The sequence below is a fragment of the Harmonia axyridis genome, chromosome X (genome assembly GCF_914767665.1).
Source record: "Harmonia axyridis chromosome X, icHarAxyr1.1, whole genome shotgun sequence".
Taxonomy (NCBI): Eukaryota; Metazoa; Arthropoda; class Insecta; order Coleoptera; family Coccinellidae; genus Harmonia; species Harmonia axyridis.
Window position 1 is genome coordinate 4906964 of NC_059508.1, and position 26364 is coordinate 4933327.

The following is a 26364-nucleotide window of genomic DNA, read 5'->3' on the forward strand; positions in this document are numbered from 1 at the left end:
GGTACAAAAAAAAGTTTTCTACAAAAGTTTTTTAAAATGATTTCACAAAACGAAATATATACAGGGTGGGCAACATTGATAGCAACTTCATTTTTTCAAATGGAACACCCTGTATATTTCTCCATATTTGACTAGCTCTTTTTCCCCTGATTTCGAATATATAACATATGTTTGGCCTATCTCTCTTATTCTGAGTACTACAGAGTTTCAAATTTTAAGAACCACCTGGCAAGCCAAGTAATCAGTTTTCAAGTGGTAGACTGCGATAACTGAAAATGCCCTTTTTTGATTTATCTCGTTGGCAACGATATGACATACATTTTTCACTATAAATTGGAATTGGATGATTTGAATGCAATTCCATGTATTCTCTCCTTGTAGCTTTCTTATTTTTATTGTTCTTCACATAAAATGAAAATATTTCAGATTTTTCCGCTTCTGTTTAGTGCATATTCGATGAATAGTTTCATTCAATGACAAACGTATGTCATAAATCGTTGCCCACGAGATAACTCAAAAAAAGACATTTTGAATTATCGCAGCTTTCCACTTGAAAACTGATTACTTAGCTTGCCAGGAGGTTCTTAAAATTTGAAACTCTGTGGTACTCAGAATAAGAGAGATAGGCCACACATATGTTATATACATATTCGAAATCAGGGGAAAAAGAGCTAGTCCGATATAGAAGAATATACAGGGTGTTTCATTTTAAAAAATGAAGTTGCTATCAATATGTTGCCCACTCTGTATATATTTCTTTTTGTGAAATCATTTCAAAATACACTAGTCGATTTCGTGGAACTTTTGTACAAAACATTTTTTGTACCTCTTTCAGTAACAAAGTTAAAGGGGGGGGGGTCAAATTATGGTGAAAAACCCGGTACTTAGTGTCAATAATATAATTTTCTCTGGAAAGCCATTTTTATAACATATCTATTTGATGCTTTTTCCGAATTTTATTGTTCATATAAAACCAACAAAACCATAGGAAACTTGAGCTGAGTAGCGAAAAAATTATCTTATGAGTCCGTAACAAAATATTCGAAGGAGATTTTTCAGGTAAATATAAAATAACAATTTTAATTACTTATGAAAAATTCACCAAGAATTTTGGACAAGAAATAGGTACCCAATATCTGTGTAATTGCAAATCCAATCTGGTTGAGTTTGTGGCTGTTCTCATAATTTTTGGGATAAATAATGAATGGGTGAAATTTAATTAAGTTAACTTCTGAAAATTCATTGTGTAGATTTTTATCACGAATTTATCTTTTAGAAAAAGAATTGAAGAAGTGGTTTAATTTTTTACTTAATTTTTCACTGAACAACTTCTCAGAAACCCAATCTGATTTGACATAGCTGTCAAGTTGAATGTTATGTCAATTGAACTATTGAACAACGGTTTGATCAGTATTTCAGAAATCGGAGGTTTACTCAAATTTTCATGAAAATCTATGAAAGCGTTCAAGAGCTATACCGGTTGGAAAGTTTCGATAAAATGCAAAAAACACCCTGCAACTCATGGATTTGAACATAAAACACATCGTATATTCTGATGAGAGTGTTCAAACAATTTTCTGAAGATTTTCTATCAGAAAAAATAAACGAGAACCACTCCACTCACAATTGAAAAGGTAACAAGAATAATGAAATAATGAGGGTCCTTTCTCCACCTGAATTGGGAATGTGATGTGATTGTTATTTCGCTAATAAAATTGGCGTCATTACCTACTTCTTCAAATCCGTTCGAAAATATAGAATCCGCATTATTCGCAGAAAAGAGAAATCTCAATAAATACCGTGGCAAGCGCAAAATAACAACTTCAGTCACGATTGAAAATAAAGGAATATTTTGGGGACGGAATAAATCCCTTCCACTTCTAAATTAAATACACCGGCTCAGTACAAAGTGGATAAAAAATAACGAATAGGGTTGTACTGCGTTATTCCTGTACAGGATCCTGGGATCAATAGCTCGCCATATCCGGCATCAATAAACAAAACAAATTTTGAATTCTCCAATTTAATCATCACCTCCTTCTCTTCGTCACGCTGGGGATCACATCCATGGTCTGTTTTCATTTCGCTGCGCTCATACGTGAAAAGATTACAAATCTGGCTTGTTTGCGATTGTCAGAATGAATCAATGTCCAAAATACTCCAAATCCAAATATCACGCTATCGGTTTTAATTTTCTGCTTTAATATGAAAAAATCTGCGTCTGAGGCTCATCGTATATTCTCAAATACCTATGGTAAGGCCGCTATTAGTAAAAAAACCTGCCCAGAGTGGTTCAAAACTCGTGTCAAACGCAACAATAATTGGCAGGACAATTGGGAGTGACGCAACAAGCCATTTCAAGCCTGAAAGTCATGGGAATGATTCAGAAAAAAGGAATTTGGGTGCCGTATGAGTTGAAGCCGAGATGTGTTGAACGGCGTTTGTTTGTTTGTGAATAGCTGCCTACAAGGCTAAGACGGAAGGGATTTCTGCATCGTATTGTGACTGGAGACGAAGAATTGGTTCAGAACGATAATCCCAAGCGCAGAAAATCATGGGGATATCCCGGCCATGCTTCCATATCGACAGCCAAACCAAATATTCACGGTTCCAAGATCATGCTCAGCATTTGGTGGGACCAGCTGGGGGTAGTGTATTATGATTTGTTATAACCGATGAATTTTTTGGATGAATAATGAATGAGCATTTAATGTAGTCAACTTCTGAAAATTAATTTGCTAGATTTTTATCACAAATTTATCGTTGAGGGAAAGAAGTGGGTTAATCTTTTAGTTAATGTCTTACTGAACAACATTACAGAAACCCAATCTAAATTGACATCGATATCAAGTTGAATGTTGTGTCAATTAAACAACTGTTACTCTCTCAAATTTTTATGAAAATCTATGAAAGCGTTCAAGAGTTAGGAATGCCGGTTGAAAATTATCGATAGAGTGCATAGAACACCCTGCATCTCATGGATAAATGTACTGAGGAAAATATTCAACACTGATTCAGACTATCCAAATTGTTCCGAATTTGCACTGAAAACATGTACACTTATTGATGAAACACATTGTATATTCTGATGAGAGTCTTTAAACGATTTTCTGAAGATTTTCTATCAGAAAAAATAAACGAGAACGACTCGCAATTTATAAGGTAACAGAAATAATATAATAATGAGGGTCCTTTCTCCACCTGAATTGGGAATGTGATGTGATTGTTATTTCGCTAATAAAATTGGCGTTATTACCTCCTTCTTCAGATCCTTTCGAAAATATAGAATCAGTTATAATATCACAAGAGCCTAGACAATATTCGATTATACACCGATTCACAAGACGTAGTTCGCGAAACATCACGAGAGCGCATCTCGAGTGGTGTTTTGCGAAGTACGTCGAGTGAAGAGGTTCGTATAATCGAAACATATTGTCTATGCTCGAGTGGTAGTCGTTACGATGATATAACAAATAATTTCAATAACTTCAACCAAAGCACTGCATTTTGATAATTCAATGATCATTTCACTGAGCTTGACTTTCATTTTTTGGCGAACGCCCGAGAATGTTACTATGGGAATGATCACAATATGGCAACAGGCGATTATACCACGTCGTCAAGTATTATATTCACTTATCAATACGACGTAACTAAGGGAAGTTTACGGATTATATTGGTTCATCAGAACATGAATTGTATAATCTGCATTATTCGCAGAAAAGAGAAATCTCAATAAATACCGTGGCAAGCGCAAAATAACAACTTCAGTCACGATTGAAAATAAAGGAATATTTTGGGGACGGAATAAATCCCTTCCACTTCTAAATTAAATACACCGGCTTAATGCAAAGTTTATAAAAAATACTGCGTTATTCCTGTATAGGATCCTAGGATCAATAGCTCGCTATATTCGGCATCAATGAACAAAACAAATTTTGAATGCTTCAATTTAATCATCACCTCCTTCTCTTCGTCACGCTGGGGATCACATCCATGGTCTGTTTTCATTTCGCTGCGCTCATACGTAGAAAGATTACAAATCTGGCTTGTTTGCGATTGTCAGAATGAATCAATATTTCGTTTGGTCCAAAATACTCCAAATATCACGCTATTCGTCTCTACCTCACAGGTATTCCGAATTTCCAGATCAATTCCTTCCGCTGAGCGCTCTGGAATTATGTCTATTTCCTTTTCATCCAGATGGGGTTTTGAAGTTATTCGAAAGTCAATACGACCGTGCATTTTTGACGCAACTGGTTATTGCTCAATGAAATGTGCTTCATTGAGGTTGACACCAAGTCGCTTTTTTCAGTATTTTTCCTGTTATTCGAACTGGAATCTTCATTTATGTTTAACGCTCGGAGCAATAAAATACATAGAAGTACAGAGTATTGTGAAGTCAAATTTTTTTCATCTCCATCTAAACTTGAAAGTTGAAGTAGAAGCATTCTAACCTAGATAATTTTTCAATTAGTGGTTGACGCTTATTCCACAACCACTAGGTGTGGCAAAAATCTCATGTGTCCTTCGCTCCTTAAAAAAATTATTATTTATTTCCGTTCTTGTTATACTATTATCTCCCGAAAAGATCTAATTCATGCATCTTAGAGCCATTTAAAGAAATATCTTGCAATCAATAGAATTCCCTGTTATCTTATATTAGGTGTACAACTTTGCTCCCGCTGTTTTGCAATAAATGGCTGTATCGATAAGTGGTAGTCGAAATAAATAGATCGTAAATGTCATACAATAAGCTTAGGTATTAGTAAACATAACGCCATCGAAATATTAGTCGTTTTGTGTTTGCATCATAAAGTTATTCTCGATTAAACATGTCAGCTTACGAGCAAAATTCTCGTCATTTGCGGTAGGTTTTAATTTTCTGCATTAATATGAAGCAATCTGCGGCTGAGGCTAATCGAACGCTATCAAATACCTATGGTGAGACCGCTATTAGTGGAAGAACGTGTCGAGAGTGGTTTCAATGCTTCAAGAACGGTGATTTCGACGTCGAAGGCGATGGAAAAGAGAAGGTTATCGAAGATGCAGAATTGGAGGCTTTACTTGATCAAGACTCGTGCCAAACGCAACGAGAATTGGCAAGATCATTGGGAGTGACAACAAGCCATTTCAAAACGCCTAAAAGTCATTGGAATTATTCAGAAAGAAAGAAATTGGGTGCCGAGAGATGTTGATCGGCGTTTGTTTGCTTGTTTGTTGATTTTCAGCATGGCAATGCTCGACCTCATGTTGCGCAAGTGGTCAAGACATACTTGGAAACGTTGAAATGGGAAGTCCTACCCCACCCGCCGTATTTTCCAGACGTTGCTCCCTCGGACTATCACTTGTTTCGATCTATGCCACCCGGCCTAGCTGAAAGCATTTCCAGTCTTATGAAGGAGTAAAAAATACGATCGCTTCAAAAGATGACCAGTTTTTTCAACACGGAATTCGTATGGTGCCCGAAAGATGAGAGAAAGTAGTAGCCAGCGCTGGACAATACTTTGAATCATAAATATATGAACAGTTTTTTAAAATGAAGCCTCGAATTTCGAAAGAAAACGGCGCAAGCAAAGTTGTACGCCTATGTTATTTGATATTTATTCGATTGTTCGAAATATATCTTAAACCGTCTGTTTTCTTCAGTTTCATCTTGTCGGAAAAACCAATGCGTTTCGATACTGAATAAGTAGAATAGAGAATTTTGATCCCGTTGTTAATTTTTCGATGATTCAAGTTTTTTCTCAGTTTCCGAGATTGAAATCAGTTTCCAATTTAGACCAATTTCGACTATTCGTTTTCGTTACTTTCGCATGTGGATTTCTGATGAAAGAACTAAATTTCAATCAGAAGAAGCAGGCCTCTAAATTGGAAGACCAAGTTGCAACATTCCCGATCTCTAGCCAATTGATCTCCGGAAAAGAGTCAGAATGTATACAAACCTCAAGTCAGAAAATCCAGGTAGGATTAAATATTTTTCTTGGATGATTCTTGAATTTCCGGGTCTTAAATAGCGTCTGCGAACCAATTATACAGTCAACTCGAATCGTCAACAATGCATCAAAGCCCCAACCTGAATGCATTGTCAGCTTTTATCAAAATCGGGCAAGAAGAACGCGAAATAAGATCCTAGGAATTTCACGTTTGGGCATGAGCAAAGTGCAGGATATATCAAAATAAGATGAAATTTTTATCTAACTACTTATTAACTGATTCAAATAATCATACCAATTTTCATTAACATCGGACGCGAGATATAGAAATACCAGGTATTTTCCGTTTACGCATACTCGACGTACATCCTTCATCTGGAAAAGATTAATTTCGTATGTAACCATCTGCGCCCCAAAATGAATTCTACTACCAAATTCCAATTAGAATAGAATAATCATTGTAGAAGCTTCCACTACCATTGATGCAATCAGATGCAACAATACAGGGTTTTCCAATAAAAGGTTTCATTTTGATATTGAGAAAACACGAGTATATTTCAAGAGAACTCAATGGATGTTTATCTCGATGCAACGAGGAACGATGGAAAAGGATCTCAGTCAAATGATATTTTCTCTATGAAATTTTCCATGACCCATTCGCCCATTTGCGGCTGTATGTCCTCGATAAATTTACGAATTCCATCTTTAAGGTTTCAAATCGATTGTGTAGCAGTGACATAGAGTTGATTTTTAGGTAGCCCCTACATGTGTAGCAGTGACATAGAGTTTATTTTTAGGTAGCCCCGAAGAAAAAAGTCCAAAGGTGTTAAATCACAAGACATCGGTGGCCAATTATGATTACCTCTTCGAGAAATAACACTGCCCGAAAACTTTTCTGGCTAGTGCTGTCCTCCATAGCAATATCTTCCAATTCCAGCAATACAAGTCATTAATTATAGCTTGGTACTCTTGGTAGGAAAATCTATTCTCCGTATTAGTTACTCCCGCCTCATTATCGAATAGGTAAGGTCTAATTAAACTACCAACCCAATAACTGTACGAAACAGTGACAGGTTGAGGAATTATTCTTGGATTTTTCGAGCCTCAAATCCGACAATTCTAACATTACTAACTAATTACTAACGTAGCCTCTGAAGTAAAAATGTTTTAACTAAACTTGAGACTTAAGACAGACGAGGAATCGACAAACCTTGATTTTCGTCAATTCTTCAAACTACAGCAGCAATATTCTCAGTTTTCATTGAGCGACGCGAACGGTTTCGATACTTAACATCACTTACTTGAACCAGCATCTCAAAGATTCCTTCAGGTTAACTATTGTCGGCCGACAAGGTGCCAGCAAGCTGAGCCAAAAATGCTAATTTTTACTGCAAAGTTTTCACCATCTTTTAAGATGACTTCTAAAAATTTCAATGCGGTGTTGAATTGTGTGTCTTTCATGATAGACGTGGCGTAATTTTCACTTAAAAGTGTCAAAAGATGAAAGCTTGAAATGTTTCAGCTGCCTTATACCAGGTTATTCAAAATGAAACCCTTTCACGGGCGTAGCCAGGTTTCAGTTTCGGGGGGGGTTTTACATATTATAAAAAAAATCTTATGTTTTTTTTTTTAAATATATCAACTTTAAAAGAGCCAACCCATTCAGTCTATTTTCACTAGTTTTATTTTTCAGGTATGTTTTGAGAAAAAAAGCATTTTCAAAATCACTTTTTGAAATTTAGTTTATTTCTTCACATCGATTCCTATAAATATATTTAGGAAAAAAATACCGTCGTAGTATTTATACAACAGGGTACTCAAATTCAAATTTATGAGTAGAAAGTTTATATGCAAAAAACCGGTAAAAAATGATAGTTATCACCTTTTTTGCATTTTTTTCAATGTTTTATCATGAAATTTTGGTGGCAAACTTTAGCTTTGAATTCTGTACCCCAGAAACAGAGATAATAAATCGAAGAAATTAAAACTACCCCATCAACTGAGTTTCAGCAGAGATAGATATAATACGCCAATTTTGAACTATCGTTTGAGCCAGGTTTTTCGGACAAAAAACTTTATGGAAGAAAACGTCAGAAGATTAAATTTTTTTTGTATTTTTTTTAATGTTCCGTCACAGAATTTTGGTGCTAAATCTCAGATTCGGATTCAGAACCCAAAAAAAATAAAGGGGGTTTTTTTTTAGAGCTATAGAACTTTAAATTGCAATAAAACAACGATGGATTATTCGATTGATATGAATTTTATTTATCCGCAAGATAATCTTGTGGCATTACATTTTAAATATGATTTCTGGCATATGACCGCCACGGCTGGCTCGAATGTAGTCCAATCTGGACGTCCAATTTTCGATGACTTTTCCAACATTTGTGGCCGTATATCGGCAATAACACGGCGAATGTTGTCTTTCAAATGGTCAAGGGTTTGTGGCTTATCCGCATAGACCAATGACTTTACATAGCCCCACAGAAAGTAGTCTAGCGGTGTTAAATCACAAGATCTTGGAGGCCAATTGGTCCAAAACATGAAATTAGGCGGTCACCAAACGTGTCTTCCAATAAATCGATTGTGGCACGAGCTGTATGACATGTTGCGCCGTCTTGTTGGAACCACAGCTCCTGGACATCATGGTTGTTCAATTCAGGAATGAAAAAGTTAGTAATCATGGCTCTATACCGATCACCATTGACTGTAACGTTCTGGCCATCATCGTTTTTGAAGAAGTACGGACCAATGATTCCACCAGCCCATAAAGCGCACCAAACAGTCAGTTTTTCTGGATGTAACGCTGTTTCGACATACACTTGAGGATTAGCTTCACTCCAAATGCGGCAGTTTTGTTTGTTGACGTAGCCATTCAACCATAAGTGCGCTTCATCGCTAATGTAAGTAGTGCGCGATACAAATTCCGCACAGAACCATTATTTTCGAAATAAAATTGCACTATTTTCAAGCGTTGTTCAGGCGTCAGTCTATTCATGATGAATTGCCAAATCGAACTGAGAATAAATCACTTGACAGCTGTTAAATCGGTCACCATCTTGAACAGTAATGCCAACTTAAAGTTATATACCTCGAAAAAAAACACCCGTTACATACGATCGAAAAAATCAAACTAACCCATAACTTTCCTTTGAGGGGCACATGTGAGCACAAATTGACTGGATTACGTAGAGGTAATTTAATTCAAATTTCACATTACAAATTAATTGAACTGAGAGTGATAATTTCATTCACTTTTTACAAATTCCATTAAAAAATATTTTCGAGATTTTGAAGAAAAAAAGGTTTTTTTGGCATCTTTAACATTTCGGGGGGGGTTTGAACCCCCAAAACCCCCCCCCTGGCTACGCCCGTGAACCCTTTATATCGTCATATGTATATCGAATGGAGCAAAATCGAAACTTCCAATTCCTATACTTTTATTATTTTTATATGCTTTTCCGTTGCCTGAACACTATTATTCCGTAGAAGTGAAAATGGCATTTTATTGAAGGTATCAAGTTGTTTTATGTTTTTTGGCTTGTCACTCTGCAGGTTGAAATAGATGAATACGGTCTCAAACAAACACGCAGTGTTTTCCTTATTTTCTTTTCTTTTCCATTGTTGAATTTCCTCGTGTTCAAAAACTGCATGTCTATATTCTACTCGAAATACAGAACTCGTTTGATTCTATTCCTGTGCTGCAGCCTTTTGTTTGAATAACACAAAAGTGATCTAGTTAGAAGGAATCAACTGAATAAGGAACTCCATTCCTTTGAATTGAATTAAAACAAATGTTTCGAATGAAATTCTAACTACATAGAGGTAGTAAAAAGCATTGTTTGAAACGGGAATTGTAACCCCGTGAAGGCACAATCACAGAATTAAGACGCTGGGTAAACTAAATTCGTTTGTCGGTAATTTCTAAACCACTGAGAGTAATCTTGCATGCAGATTCCATCATAGATTAATTACGGTATAATGGAAAGCCCCCCTGCGATGAAGAGGCCTCTTCGAGTTGTCCAAGATCAAGTGGTAGTAGTTGGAAAGTGAGAATTGCAGAACAAAAAGAAGCTTTGTTGAACTGAAATATGATTGTTTGGAGTTTTTGAAATATGTTTAATTAATTAATGCAATTCTGTGGTTGACAGGACGAATGGAAATATAATTTCTTCTGGCAAGAACATACTTTGACAACATTATCATCCGAGTTAACTGTTTTAATTGTGAATTAGCTTTATGGTCACGGTGAAAAGTTGTTTCAAATTGGACCTTTTTGTTCGTTATGGAATAATGCATGATAATCGGGATCATATGGATTTTATGAATTTCAGGGAGACATAAATTTGAATTTATACAAGCTAATTTTGTGTTTTTAATTGGGGTGATATCAATTTATATTCAACAAAATATTCATTATGAAAGATTCCAACTTCACAGTGGACTCATTCAGAAAATTTTCATTAATCATTTCTGATGATGCATCGTTGTTAAAACGGCGTTGAACGCAAATAAACATACCGTGGCTAAGAGAATGAAGTCAACTTGAAAATATTTGTGTATCATTTTTATTTCCTATAATTTCTTCTAGTTTTTAAAAGAATCAGTATGGATTGAAATTGCTAATAATTTCTCGACATTTCAAATATCTTAGGAATTCTTTATTGTATACGAAGTCAGGAGCTTCTGAGAACACTCATCGTTCATGTGTTTATTTCATACATTATTTTTTATTTGTTTCATTTACTCTATTTCCTCTAATGCAAACAAAAAAATGTGTAGGATTTGTCAATACACCAAAAATGATGAACTAAAATTAAATATAAAGCAAAATCTGAAGCAACAAATAATACAAATATTTTAACTCATTAAATTTTCGTGTACATAATAAAATCTTAAAGCTAACAAGGAATTCCTCAAACCCAACTTATTCTACATTCTTTGTCCAACTATTGAAGGTGAGTTTAAATGTGTATTACTCCTAGAAAAGGGCGTATGAAGATTTCTATTCTATCTTGTATTAAAACTGCATATATGAACTTGATTGTTTGTTAATAATTTATCAAGATTTGAGTGTATGATAACACAAACTTCAAAACTGTGCAAACATGGCAATGTCAGAATCATATACTTACCTCTGAAAATAATTCTTACAGACGGTTGTCTCAGAAACTCCAGCAATAAAACGAATTAGTTTTTTCTGGGAAACAAATACGCCAGCAAGCGAGATTCCGCCTCGGCATGATGCAACATAATCAACTGCTTTACATCTTCTAAGGCTTCGAATTCATATCTGAAATATCTCCATCACAGTGCTTCATCATATCAAAACACTCGTCAACATGAAGACCCAAAAATTTCAAGGAATTTACCTCCTCGATTTATCTTGCATCAATTTTCAGATCCATATCCGACAGTCGCTTCTGCCTTTTATGAAAATTAATAGCGTGTGTTTTCTCAGAATTGAGATACAAGCTGTATGTGGAAAACCATTGGCGAGCGCATTCAGCAAGTAGTAGACGTATATTTGCATATTAACATATAAAATTCCGTATGAAATTTATGTAATACATAGTGATATAAACGATTAAAAATTGTGAAACAAAGCGAAGTAGGTATACAGGGTGTCCCGTAAAGACCACGTCAAACGGAGGGATAATGTAGATCAAAGGATAACCCACTTGCTATGACAAAATTCCCACTATAAAAGTCTTACCGTTTTCGAGATATTTTTTTTTAGAAAATAATGAATTTTTGCCCCTTTCAATAGTTTTGTCCTTACGGTTGGTACAATTTTACACCTCATTGTTTAATTTTTTCAGTAAAATATTGCTGAAAAATGATTTTAACCATTACACTAAAAACATCCTCCGAACATTTTAAAGGGGGGCTATGAGAAATATTTTTATTGGAAATTTTGGTAGTGGATTATTTTGTTCATAAAGTTTAGCCCATCGTACTGGAACCAAAATGAACTGAGCTACTGCTGCATATTACACAAATAAATTGTCTATTTTATAGTGATTTCAAAAAGGTATCACACAAGTCATTTGTTATTCAAAGAACAAAGATATTTTATCGAAATTGTTACGTTTCTGACAAAATCAAGTTTGTCAATTCTGTTGAGAAATTAACCAAAAAGGTGTAAAATTGTATCAACCGTAAGGACAAAACTATTGAAAGGGGTAAAAATTCATTATTTTCCAAAAAAAAAAATATCTCGAAAACGGTAAGACTTTTATAATGGGAATTTTGTCATAGCAGGTGGGTTATTCTTTGATCTACATTATCCTTCGGTTTGGCGTGGTCTTTACGGGACACTCTGTATAATACTTCACTACTAACTGACAGGGAAACTGCAACACCCAAAAGAAGCTGTTTAAATTTTATTTTTTTTGTTGGTAAAACACAGATAGTAAAGCAAGCAGTAAATGATTGAATTCGGAGAAAAAATGAAGGGTTTAAAATTTAATTTGAATTTGTTAATGATTTGTTTGTCCACTGCGACTATCTAAATACTCCCCAACACGTCCCGGTATTGATGCAATGAGATGGTCTATTTCTTCTTGAGGGATACTATTCCAAGCTACCTGTACTTCATGTCTCAGAGACGCCAAAGTCCGAAGGAGCTTAAATAACTTTCCAAGCCTTCTACCCATGATGTCCCAAACATGCTCTATGGGCGAAAAATCGGGGGCTCTGGGCGGTCATGGCAAAATATTTACATGGGTCGCTTCGAAAAAGTTTGAGCTAACCCTGGCAACATGAGGTCGGGCATTATCTTGCTAGAATATTGGATTCTCGAGCCGGTTAAAGTGAAGGAGGACATACGGCTCCACTATTTCTTGAAGGTAACGCGGCGCTGTCATGTACTGTCCGATGTACATGACGCTTAACATCAAACTGAGGCTCTCGTCTTTCTCCCCGACATATTCAAACCCTTTTTCGGCCATCATGTGCACCCAAGGAGAATCGAGATTCATCAGAAAAGATAACCTGATGCCATTCCACATTCCAATGTTGATGTTCTCTGCACCATTGTAATCGTTGCCGGCGATGCTCAACCCTCAGAGGTAACACAAGATAGTGTCGATAATGCTGCAGTCCAAAAGACCTTATCCGGCGATAAACCGTTCGTACAGTTACAGGATGGCCTTGTTCTACTAACCACTCATCAGCCAAAGATCGAGTTATCGCAAATCGGTCTCTAACGGCCATAAGTCTTAGACGTCGATCTCGAACTTCATTTGTGCCCCTTCGACGTCCAGTGCCTATTCTTTTACGATTTTTGGAATTATCAAACCACGCTTGACAACATCTCATAACAGTAGTTGGATTTCTGTTCGTACGGTTTGCGATTTCTCGAAATGACAATCCCGCCTCCCGTGAACAATAATTCGACCTCTTTTAAATTGACTTAGCTGGCGACAAATTCGGCGTACCCGTGCTCTTGACATTTTAACAACAACTGAACATCGACTTTATATCTCCTCGAATAGCTGGTTTGTTGTAAAATTTAAAAAACTTGCAAAAAACGACTACAATATTTGAGCAATAAAAATTGTTCTATCTATGTTTTACCGAAAAAAGTTTGAAATTCAAACAGCTCCTTTTGGGTGATGCAGTTTCTTTGTCAGTTACTATATGTTATGCGCACGGTTTAAACTCCTATCTGACAAAGTGAATACTCTTCATAATACCTACTTTCCTACGCCTCCTATATTTCAAATCAGTACACAAAAGAAAGCCCTCGTTTATATATCAAAGCCATTGACGAAAATTCAAATTTCCCTAGATCGCTCGGCTATATGAAATCAAGTGAAACATTCCCTTATCGAGTGATTCTAGCGATGAAACAATCTTCTTTTTGTCACTTTGATGTGGTAATATTGTCTGCCTTCTCGGAAAAACTGCGTCCTCGGTTGAATATGAGAGTGTAAGCATCCGAGGAAATAAACTGACGAAGAGAATAGCATGAAATGAACGTGCTTTAAATTCTTTAGGAGTCAAAGGAAAAATGAATACTTATGCTGAGAATTGTGCCGCCGCTTTTAAAAATGAAGTGCCTGGGAGAAAAGGGAAACGTTTCGAGGAAATTTCGCAGATTCGATTCTAATAGGCCTCCGTATGTACAGATACGGAAATGGAAAGATCGCCTAGAAGTTTTCGCAACAAACGGGACCCCGCTTCTGCCTCACAATGTCGATAATTTGGTATACATGCTGTTATGCTGTTTATCGTTGAGAAACATGAAAGTTGCTTGCAGATAAACAAATTGAGTTATAAACGCTCCTTTTTCGCCTTCTTTTGACATACCTACAGAATGACGACACGGTCCCGCACTTTTGTGAGCAACAGTTAGATAAACTTCAACATCCATAACTGATCAACATGCTGCAGGCATTCTTTTCAACTTTATTGAGCGGGGTTCTTTTCTGCTATTCCCGGAACTATGTAGCATTTTCAAGGTAGCTTCTGTGATATTTCAGAAATTGTTTTTATGTATGTCGTTCACCGAACATATCGCTCTATCATATTGTCACTTGTCACATTCAGCAAAAAGATCGGTAACGCTAGTAGCTCCGCTCCTGATAGATATCAGTTTGGTGACGTTACTTTTCTCTTCTGGATGGGTGGATCCTTCTTGAAGGTAATGTTATGATGAGGGACAATTTTCTGTTATACTATCGATTTCAATTTCCAAGTTTGCTTTCGGTATTATATTTCGGCTGGCTGAACTCTCGCCTAATATATAGGGTGTCCCGGGAAGAATGCGACAAACGAATACCATTAATTAAGGTCATCATGGAGGACCCGTATCAAGATGTTTCAATCTCCTGAGTGCCTTCGTTGGGGATATACAGGATGATGTTCATGTTATGAGTGAAATTTCACAGTTCAATAACTCTTTAACTAATCGACCGAATAATTTCAAATTTTGAAGTTTTGTCACCTTTTCCTATGGCCTTCCTTCAATATTTCTGAAATCGAATAAATCAGATCCGGACTAACAAAATTTTAGACTTTTTCTATTTTCTTGAATATCGGATCACTCTGTACGACAATATCATAATTTTTTTCGTTTTCGTAACCACAATGAATTAATTCATAATCAACATTCTTAAACTCAGCTTGCCACCGTCATACAGGTTGACAAATAAACATTCCCTCATGAAAGAAGTACAACCGATTCAACCGAATAAGATAGCGAAATCTGTGAAACAACTATATCATATCAACGTGCTCAAAAATGCATTAAAACAGAGGAATATCATTTTGAACAATATCTGCTGAACTGAAAATATTTTATTTTTGATTAATTGTTTTCAAGATCAAATATTTTCAATTTATTTGCTGTTTTTGTTCTATTCCTTATACAGCTTGTTGATTGAAAGTTTTCCTAAATAATTCGAGGAAAATTTAGGTGAGACATTCGTGAAGGGTGAAACAACTTCAATTATCGAGATAATTCTACCGATAAATTGAAGATATCTTGAACTATGAAATTTCTTTCATGAAGAAATGTTTATTGATCACCCTGAATATTGGCGCCAAGCAGAGATTTGAAATTTTTATTATGAATTAATTCTTTGTGATTACGAAAACGAAAAAAAGTGATGATATCAACATACAGGGTGATTCAATATTCAAGAAAATAGAAAAGGTCTTAAATTTTCCTAGTCCGGATCTGATTTCATCGATTTCAGAAATATTGAAGGAAGGCGATAGTAAAGGGCGACAAAACTTCAAAAATTGAAATTATTGAACTAAAAAAATTTCACTCATAAGGAAATGTTTATTGATCACCCTGTATGACCGTGCCAAGCCGAGATTTAGAACTTTTATAATGAATTATTATTATTATTATTATTATTATTATTATTATTATAACGTGATACAGAGTTGAGGCTTAGCCTATAAACTCTAAAATATGTTAAAATAAGTAATGTTGTCACAAATTACAAGCTTACAAAAATATTGAAAAAAAATTATAAGAAGAAAGGGATGAAAACAAAATTCGTGCTATTGAATGAAAAAAGATCACAAAAAAAAAAAAAACAATTCAATTTCACAAACACAGTGCATTCTGTGAGGCCCACAAGTCAAGTTTGTTCTTGAAACTGTTCACACTAGGCGCACAAACTATCTCGGTCGGCAATCTGTTCCAAACCTCGAATACTCTGTTGGAGATGAAGTACTGCCTGGTGGTGGTAAAGAATCTCTCACGTGAGAGTTTGAACATATGTCCTCTGAGATTATTTGAGTTGAGCACAAAAAGATGACTGAGGTCACAACCGAAGAGACTATGTAGCGATCTATAAGTTATTATGAGATCGCCCCTCAACCTCCTCAACGAGAACCTGGAGATATTCATTAGGGCTAACCTACTTTCATAATCTGGACGCACAAAGCCATACGGTATTCGGGTGGCCCTCCGCTGAACCGATTCTAGTAGAGTAGCATCCCTGATGAGGCAGGGATACCAGACAGGACCGGCGAACTCCAGAACTGGACGAATGTATGTCTTGTACAATTGCGCTGCAGTCATAGGATCGCAACCAGCAAAGGACCTCCCGAAGAGATAGAGAAGCTTTCTTGCTCTGCTCGTGCAGTGTGCTATATGCTGACTCCATGACAGATCCTCCGTCACAATCACACCCAGATCATTGTGAGCGGATACATTTTCAATCAGCTGCCCCTCAACATAATAAGAAAGTCTTGGATTCTTCTTTCCTAAATGTAACACCTTACACTTTTGAACATTTAACGGAAGCAGCCAGTCATCACACCACCTCGCCAGGGTGTTGAGATCCTCCTGTAGGACAGAACGATGGGTTGGACAACTGAACAGCTTTGTATCGTCCGCGTATGAACAACACTGAGAACTCATAGATGCCGGCAGATCCGAAATATATACAAGGAACAGAATGGGGCCCAGTACTGAACCCTGAGGCACGCCACTCAAAACATCCCTCATTGTAGACCTAGCTGAGCCCACTCTGACCGAAAACTTCCTGTTTGAAAGGAAGCTCCCAATCCAAGCGACCACATCGCCTCGAACGCCCACATGCCACAGTTTATGCAACAATCTTCTCAGAGGAACTCGATCGAAGGCACGGGCGAAATCAAGGTATATTACATCAACCGATTCACCAGCATCAACAGCCTTTGTCCACACGTTGAGACATTCCAACAAATTAGTGATTATAGACCTACCTGGAATGAATCCGTGCTGACCCTGAGGTAAGATATTATTGGACATTAAAAAGGGCAGCATAGCATTAGAAATGATCTTCTCCATTACTTTAACGGCTATTGAAGTTAGAGAGATAGGTCTATAATTTTCAGAAGACAGTCGATCACCTTTCTTGTATATAGGTGATACAGATGCCATTGTCCAACAACTTGGTAAGCGGTGAGATGTGAGAGAGGTTTTCATTATATCAGAAAGTGGGCAAGCAAGAGATCTCACGCAACTCTTAAAAAGCTTCATAGATAAGCCATCCACACCAGGTGCAGTGCCAGTCTTGAAGGATCCGATGACTTGTTGTACTGCCTCAGGAGTTATATCAACAGACTCAAAAGATAGCTGGGCACTTGGGGTCGCAATCTGTGGAAGAGCACCATCAGGCTCTCTTGAAAAAGCACGAGCGAAAGTATCAGCAAAGGTGTTAGCAGTACTCAAAGGGTCGTCACAAAGATTTTCAGATTCATCACGAATTACCGGAACAGAAACAGTGGTATTAAATGTTTGACGGACATATTTGAAGAAACTTTTCTTGTCACTACCCGACACCAACTTCGACTCGAACATTCTTTTAGCTGATTTTATGGTAAGAGAAAGATTATTTGAGTATCGCCTATGGATATCGAAATCAGCCTCACGCCCACTCCTAATATAGCGTTGCCACAAAGATTTTTTCAATTTTATTTGACAAATGATTTTCTCGTCGATCCAAGGTTTGACCGTATTCTGCCTCACTGTGACCGAGCGTGTGTGTCTTTCAACAGTCTCTACAATAATATGCTCCAACTTTTTCCACATATCCTCGACATCATTAGCATCCCAGAGTGTGCCCCAGCTAACCAACATAAGTTCCTCATCAACCTTCTGAAAATCGGTGATCTTTATTTTCTTTCTGGACATTGACGACCTATTCTTCACATGGAATTGTAATTTTGAGTACAGAACAACATGATCTGATTTGCCCACTGGTGATTCATAGTCCAAGGAGGATACCAAGTTTCTGTCATTCACAAGAATCAAATCCAAAATTGACGGATTTTGACCTATGCGAAATCTCGTAGGCTGGCTCACAAGCTGCTGGAGATGACATTTATTGATCATGTCAAGGAACCCAGCTGAGGGTGAGGCATTAGATGGTGAACTTATGACGGGCCACCTCAAGTCATTTAAATTGAAATCGCCTGCAATGAAAACATTCTTCTTTGAGTTCGATAAATCCTCAATCGCTTTGAACAAGAAGGAGTCATACGGACATGGTCTAGGACGATAAACACATCCTAATGTAATGGAGAAATCTGAAGTAGACAAATCAAGGAAAATATTATCTATACCAGGTGAAGGATAAGAATATGAAACAATGGAGTATTTATTTATAATATTAACACAAATATATATGCAGCAGCCCCCATGACCTGGAGTTGTAACACTATCGCACCTGTAAATGACATATCCCGGAATATTACACGAAGCATCAGGGATGTTTGAATTTAACCATGTCTCTGCGATCATAACAAAGTCAGGTTTAGCAACATCAATAAGCACCATTAATTCATTCTTCTTTGCCGATAGAGAAGCCAGGTTTGTATACATTATCTTCCATTCTTCAGGTAGTGTTAGTTTTTTGGAGGAGAATTGTCAAGTGCAGTAGAGGAAACAATTGTAGGCTCGCCCCTCATATACCTGATTGTTAAATTTTTCTCACCCCCGGCAATCCTGCTCTTGAGTTCATCTCGCATGCGATTAAGAGTTTCAAGCTGTTCGTGTGATTTATCGTCGGAAATGCGGAAACCCTTCAGCACAGGATTGCAGGCGATCACCTTCTTATTTTTCAGAATGTTGAGAGGGGTATTCAAATTGTTGAAACAAATCTTTACTGGACGGGGAACAGCAGATTTCTTCACCTTACCAACTCTAGATATAGCTGTGATGTTATTAGAGGCAGATTTTTCAATCTCGTTCACAAGTTTTTCAATGATTACGGCATCCTCCGTATCATTCACCTCCGGTATGTTCCTTACAATAATATTGTATGACCTCTTTATCCTCTCAATCATCTCCCGTGCACCACATGGTTCGGGACGGCCCACAGCCATACCGTCGGCAACTACAGCGGAAGCAGCCATCTGACCTCCAATGTCAGAGACCTTCATACGAAGCTCCATCACATCATCCGCTACGGATTGATTCTTTGTGGTTCCGAAAACGGAAAAAAATCATAATGTTCACTTACAGGGTGATCCAATATTCACGAAAATAGGAAAAGTCTGAAATTTTCCTAGTCCGGATCTGATTTACTCGAATTCAGAAATATTGAAGGAAGGCGATAGGAAAGGGTGACAAAACTTCAAAATTTGAAATTATTCGGTCGATTAGTTAAAGAGTTATTCAACAGTGAAATTTCACTCATAAGATGAACATCACCCTGTATATCCCAAACGAAGGCACTCAGGCGATTGAAACCTTTTGATACGGGTCCTCCTTGATGACTTTAATTCATGGTATTCGTTTGTCGCATTTTTCTCGGGACACCCTGTAGAAAGTGAAAATAGAGCTGTTATTCCAAGGAATGAAAATGGTTATGATAATACAATTCCTCTGTATACAGCAGATTTATTCAGAGAACATTTCAGAATGTTATTAAACATATATGTTTCAGTTTCCATTATTGCTATGTTTGAAATCTAAATTTCCACTGTCACAACTGTCACTTGTCAATTACTCAACATGTTACTAAAAAGTATCATAAGATAAATTGGCGTACATCCGTCCGTTCACAAGCACGATTGCTCTTGAACGGAAAAACCTAAAAACTTAAAACTTTCAGCGTAGGTTCGGATCTCGAATGCAATGTTTGAGTTCGTTAGAGGGCAAAATATGACTGATGCGGGTTCCGTAAATATGGATAATCGGAATTGTGTCTTCCCTATAATTTCAAGGCTACAGATTCTATAGAAATGAATTTTTGGGGCTACGCCACTGGATATGTAGAATTTTGGGTTATGAAATAAGATTTCTAAAAACCTGCAGGAAATTTGCAGATGTAATACGAATTATGTATTGTTCTTATCGACATACGCTTTTTAAGGAATCAGATCAGTACTACAAATTCTCTTTCATCTTCCATCAACTGAAAATAGTTATTTCAAAGTGGTTATTTGAGTTTTGTGATGTAATATTAGGCCAATTGAAAGTCCCCGATCTGATGCATAGATGGCGATGCTAGTATCAAATCCATATGATTTTTAGTTAGTACCAACCTTCAAACGATACGTGTCAAAATTTGACAGCAGTCCGACCATTAGTTTATGAGATATTGCATTGTGAGTGTAGCTACTTTTGTTATATTGCTTTTTGAAGGGAAAAAATACAGTTGAAGCAAAATCTTGGCTTGATGAAGAGTTTCCGGGGTCTGCACCAGGAAAATCAACCATCATTGATTGGTATGCTAAGTTTAAACGTGGTGAAATGAACACCGAGGAGGACGAACGTAGAGGACGCCCAAAAGAGTCTGTCACCGACAAATCAAAAGAGTTCACAAAATAATTTTGAATAACCTTAAAGTTGATCGAGAGATCAACATAGTGAAGATATATGTACATCATATCATTCACGAATATTTGTACATGAGAAAGCTGTGTGCAAAATGGGTGCCGCGCGAGCTCACAATCGATCAAAAGCAACAACGTGATTCTGAGCAATGTTTGAAGCTATTTAAGTGGAATAAACCTGAATTTTTGCGTCGATATGTGACAATGGAGGAAATATGGCTCCATCATCTCACTCCAGAGTCCAATCGACAGTCAGCTGAGTGGACTGCACATGATGAACCGAATCCAAAGCGAGGAAAAACACAACAGTCAACTGGCAAGGTTATGGCAGCAGTATTCTGAGATGCGCAAGGTATAATATTCAACTATCACCTCCAAAAGGTCCAGACCATCAACAGCGATTATTATATAGCGTTATTGGATCGTTTAACGGATGAAATCGTGACAAACGACCCCATTTGAAGAAAAAAAAGTGCGTTCCATCATGTTTCTTGTTAACTGAGGTGGCAAGTACAATATTACTTATTTGTTAATCTAATTTTTGTATATCACTGTTGATTGTTTTTGATTTGATTTAATTGGAGATTTCATTTTGTTTCATTCATAATTCGGCAATAGTTGTCGTGCATGTGTAGTATCTGCTACATATGCGGCATTTCTTGCTTGTGTATTTGAGTTGAATATCATACGTATGTACGAGGGTCATTCATTTGAAGGGATTACGGAATTGTTTTGTTGGTGTGCTGTTGGATACCCATCCTGTTATTTTTATCTTTTCTCCCGCGGCCCTTTTGTGTGTCTGTTAGTCAACGGCTATCGGCCCGGCCATTGTGAATTTACATTTATATTTTCAGTCATGTCTTGTCACAAAATAATTTTGAATGACCATAAAGTTGATCGAGAGATCAAGATAGTGAAGATATGTGTACATCATATCATTCAAGAATATTTGTACATAAGAAAGCTGTGTGCAAAATGGGTGCCGCGTGAGCTCACAATCGATCAAAAGCAACAACGTGATTCTGAGCAATGTTTGAAGCTATTTAAGTGGAATAAACCTGAATTTTTGCGTCGATATGTGACAATGGATGAAATATGGCTCCATCATTCCACCCCGGAGTCCGATCGACAGTCAGCTGAGTGGACTGCACACGATGAACCGAAAGCGAGGAAAAACACAACAGTCAGCTGGCAAGATAATGGCATCAGTATTCTGGGATGCGCAAGGTGAAATATTCATTGATTTCCTCCAAAAGGGCCAGACCATCAACAGCGATTATTATACAGCTTCATTGGATCGTTTAAAGGATGAAATCATTAAGAAACGGCCCCATTTGAAGGAAAAAAGGTGCTGTTTCATCAAGACAATGCACCCTGTCACAAATCAATGAAAACAATGGTAAAATTGCATGAATTGAGATTCGAATTGCTTCTGCATCCACCGTATTCGCCAGATCTGGATCCCAGCGACTTTTTCCTGTTCTCAGACCTCAAAGAATCTGTGGCTTATTTTGAAGCGAAAGACAAATCGTACTACAAAAATGGTATCGAAAAGTTGGAAGATCGCTCTATCGCCCTCGAAGGCGGTTGAATAATAAAATGAATTTTGCCGAAAAAAATTTGTTTCACTATGGTAGACCGGGGACTTTTTAATTGACCTGTTATGTCACATTTCGTGAAAAAAAAATGAGATAAATACGAATATGAACAAGCGCGCAAAATCACCTGATATCACGTCATTGCATTTTCCATTTTTTCAGCAAATTTTCGGAGTTGATTAAAACTATATTGCATATTGCGTGATGAAAGGATAATGACCAATTTCAGTCTGACCAATTCACATATGTACCGAGCATGACGAGCCTCTACAGATTATTGTATTTCGTCTAGTCTCAATATTGTTGTTTTATATGCAAATCCACAATACTATCCTCGCATACAATGATTGATGAAGAAGTATTTCGGTGTCCGTAATTGGAATTTCTCTGATGAATTGTGGTACGCAAAAATAGTTATCAGGACAAAATAATGAATTAATATTCAGTCGACACTCGACACTGTTAATCAGCTTTGTAGCTTGCGGTGAATTTGAAATTTTATTATTGGATTCGACTCGCTGGTTCAAATATCAAAGGGATCTCGCGTCGATGTAATTAGGTGTCAGTACACATATTGTTCCAACCAGGGTAAATATCAACATCGGATAAAATACGAAATCATTGTTTTACACCTACGATTATTATCCAGTATGTAACAATAGGGCGGTGTGTTAAATGAATGTTTGTACAAAGAACATGATTTGATGTGTTGTCCTTTCGTTATTAGACCGATCGGAAATTAAAGTGGTCAAATTGGAGTTTATTCTTCAATGCGTAAATGCATGGCAATATGTTCAATTATCCAGAATTGATCCCCCATTTGAGCTCATAATAGTCGATAATCGGATTAAAGAGAACGCTATTGCATTATACAATCTGTCAGGAACGTCACCCCGAGATGTCACCTGAATTAGTGATTTAACAGGCCAATTGGAAAGTCCCCGGTCTACCACAGTAAAACACATTTTTTTTTTGGCAATATTCTATTTTATTTCTTCATTTGTATTTTTTTCAAGTTATCTCATGAATATCTGTACATTATATGTTCTCTAAGGAAAAAGTAAGATGTTTTGAGTTGATTATATCAAAGTCTTCTTCACTTCATCGACTCTTGTTCACAAAATCGATTATTATCTGTAAGCTGTTACAGGTGAAGTGAAAAGCAATGTGGTATTTGTTATTAAATCTGTTTTTTTCTCTCGTTCAAACACATAAGGTGACAATAATTGAAGAAATGAGAACAATATCAGCTTATCAGTCATGCCGAGAAGACGTTTGGCTCCTGTGCAACTGGACCAAATCATACGGTGGACACAGGAAGGTTTGTCCTAGCGAGAAGTGTCCCGGCGGTTGAATGTTTCGCAAAGTGTCGTGAGTCGGGCTTGGAATAGGTTCATCCAAAACGACTCAGTAGCTTATGTTCATGGGGGAGGTCGGCAGCGCAGTACAACAGCTGCCCAAGATCGTCTTTTGATCGTCAATGCTAGGAGAAATCCCACTTACCCGGCGTCGCGGCTCAATAGATCACTGAGAGTTGCAATAGGAGTTCTAATTTCGAACCAGACTGTAAGACGACGACTACATGTTCGTGGGTACAACATCCCCGTTTGAATAGGGAACACCGGGTTCATCGACGGCAATAGGCTGAGGGGCACCGAAATTGGACACTTGAAGATTGGAGCCGATGTTCATTTACGGATGAGTCTAGATTTCGTTTGGTCAACTCCGATGGACGTATTCTTGCTTGGAGGGAAAGAGGTCGAAGGTATGGTACCCACAACAGCTTTTGGCGGAGGTTCTATATGTGTATGGGGAGGCATTTGTTTAAACCAACGCACAGAGTTGGTTGTTCTGCAGAACACCACCATGACCAGCCAGAGATATCACGATATGATTATTGAACCCATAATTGTTCCGTTTGCGGCTGCCGTGGGCGAGAATTTCATTTTAATTGACGATAATGCCCGTCCACACCGTAGTCGTCTGGTTAATGAAGCGCTAGAAACTCATGCTATTGATAGGATGGACTGGCCAGCTCGCTCTCCAGACATGAATTGCATCGAACATGTCTGGTCTGAGATGTCTAGACAATTGTCAACCTTAGAACAACCGATCAATAACCTGGAGGACCTTTCTAACGCTTTACGGGATATTTGGACGAATTTGCCCCAAAATTTTATAAATCGTTTGATCGAAAGTATGCCTCGTAGGGTAGAATGCTTGAGACGAGCTCGTGGGGGACCAACTAGATACTAGCTTAACCGAAACTTCAGCCTTCTTGTGGTTTCATCATAAAATTTTTATGTTATTCAAACACAGAATTTTGAGTGTTCCTAATAAAGTCTTTTTTTCTCTCCAACTTTCCATTTTTTCATTCTTTCCTCAAGTGAACCATATTATCAACTGAAAATACTCTGATATCTGACTAAATTTATAATCTTGGAGCGAATATTTCAGAAATAAATATAGAACAAGTACCTAAGTGATCCCTATCAATTGTTGAGCAGTGTAATAATCGTTGTTGATGATCTGACCCTTTTGAAAGTGATCAATGAATATTATACCTCGTCCCATCCCAGAATACTGATGCCATAACCTTGTCAGCTGACTGTTGTGTTTTTCCTCGCTTTGGATTCGGTTAATCGTGTGTTCAGCTGACTGTCGATTGGACTCCGAAGTGAAATGGATTTGATACTAGCACCGCCATCTGTGCATCATTGGCCTAATAAACTTTCAAACCGTTATTTCACAACCAAATTCATACTTCTGAACACTAAGACTGCCACTTTCTCAAGTATTTTCTGAAGGCCACGAATATCTTCGATGTGGATGAATTTTTTAAGATCATTGGGGATTTGGTGCTCTTAGTTGAGACTGAGAGCATGTTCTTGTATTCATTGTAGAATAATTTTTTGATTTTATTGCATCTTCATGCCTTCTTTGACATGTCGTGGAATTTGTATTTTGTTTGGGTAACTATATTTTATAATATGATAAAAAGTTGAAGTCAAACGTTCGTGGTAATTGCTTGAATTGAATCAATTGACCTGCAATGTGACGCTGACAAAGTAATACTGTCAATAGAATGTCATTTATCATTTCTTGAAGGCACGAAAAAGCAAATAAAATAGTAAATACAAGTTTGGAAAGTTCGATTTTTCTCCTTTAAAAATAGTTATGTCAATATATTATATCGGCACCAAACCATGGAAGAATGTATGTATTTATTTAAATTTATCTATTGATCTTTTGATTGAAATAGATATTTTTTTTTTCTTTGTGTCAGCAAGTTCACAAAACTGTCATCTGTCATTTAGTACGTTCTCGGTGCTCCATTTTTGCGCAATCTAGCATTTTACCCAAATGTCTATAATAATAATAGTTGTTTCAATTTATTATACAGCCGGCCTTGAAATTGTCAGATTGGTTTCAAAAATTTCAATAAGCATTTCGAAACAAACGTTTCCACTAGAAATATAATTCGCGACGAGTAGTGAAGAGTATTTCTGAAAATTCGTTAAAAAAATATTCAGATTATAACACGTCACATCGTTAGTAGCAAGCTTCAAAATACGGTTTTTAAAATGTTTGTTTTTTGATTGTTATGAATAAAGATTATGAGATTTACATAAAAAGTATTGGTTGAATGGAAAAATTATCATAAACTGCAATTTTGCCAGTGGCCTAGAATTTAGAGAGGTTCACTTGCCCCTGTTTCATCCCTCTGGTGGTAGCCAGAAACGTTTATTTATCAGAATTTAATAGAATTTATAATACCTACATAGGCATCTAACGTTTTTCCGAAATGCGAGGCTTTATTGTGAAGAACAGGTTATACATTTATGAATCAAAGTATTGTCCATCGCTGGCCACTACTTTCTCCCATCTTCGGGCAGCGTACGAATCCCGCGTTGAAAAAAATGGTCATATTTTGAAACGATCCATGAATCGATTCAATTTTTCACTTCTTCATAAGACCGGATGTGCTGGCAAACCAGGTCGTGTGCCATTGATCGAAAATCATTCCCATGACT

The 26364-nt window shown here is 37.0% G+C and overlaps 1 protein-coding gene across 2 annotated transcripts in view; it reads left to right on the forward strand.

Moving 5' to 3' along the window:
• LOC123685937 overlaps positions 1-26364 on the forward strand; it is an 80896-nt gene that overhangs the window by 34213 nt on the left and 20319 nt on the right. The gene's annotated exons all lie outside the window — the stretch shown is intronic.